We start from the raw sequence: 613 nt of genomic DNA, 5'->3' as shown, positions 1-613 counted from the left end.
TAGTATAGTGTAAAAACATGAAATAAGCAATATTACTAATAGAGAGGCTGAGATAGGAGAAGCAAGATTTCAAGATCCTTATGTTATACACAGCCAGACACTGTCACAAACAAACAAGCTGAAAGTGTATATAGATTGCACAATATTGGACCTATTTCTCCAATTACCAAATTAGGGAGACCATTGGATGACAATCAACAAATTTCTAATTCCTCATATTATTGGATTTCAATAAATTAGGATATGTTGATAATATTAATTTTCATATTAAGATATTAAGAAAAGGTAATTGTCACTTCATGTTGTTTTTGTTGTAAGAAGTGGAGTTATATTTGTATGGATTTGTTGAAAGATTACTCTCTTGCTTCTTCTAGGGTGTAGTTTTGCTCCTTGTGTTGATGTTTTCCATCTATTATCCTTTGTAGGGCTGGATTTGTGGAAAGATATTGTGTAAATTTTGTTTTGTCATGGAATATCTTGTTTTCTCCATCTATGGTTATTTAGAGCTTTGCTGGGTATAGTAGCCTAGGCTGGCATTTGTGTTCTCTTAGGGTCTGTACGACATCTGCCCAGGATCTTCTAGCTTTCATAGACTCTGGTGAGAAGTCTAGTG

Source organism: Mastomys coucha, unplaced genomic scaffold, assembly GCF_008632895.1.
Source record: "Mastomys coucha isolate ucsf_1 unplaced genomic scaffold, UCSF_Mcou_1 pScaffold16, whole genome shotgun sequence".
Taxonomy (NCBI): Eukaryota; Metazoa; Chordata; class Mammalia; order Rodentia; family Muridae; genus Mastomys; species Mastomys coucha.
The sequence above is the reverse complement of the archived record's forward strand: the minus strand, read 5'-3'. Positions refer to the sequence as shown.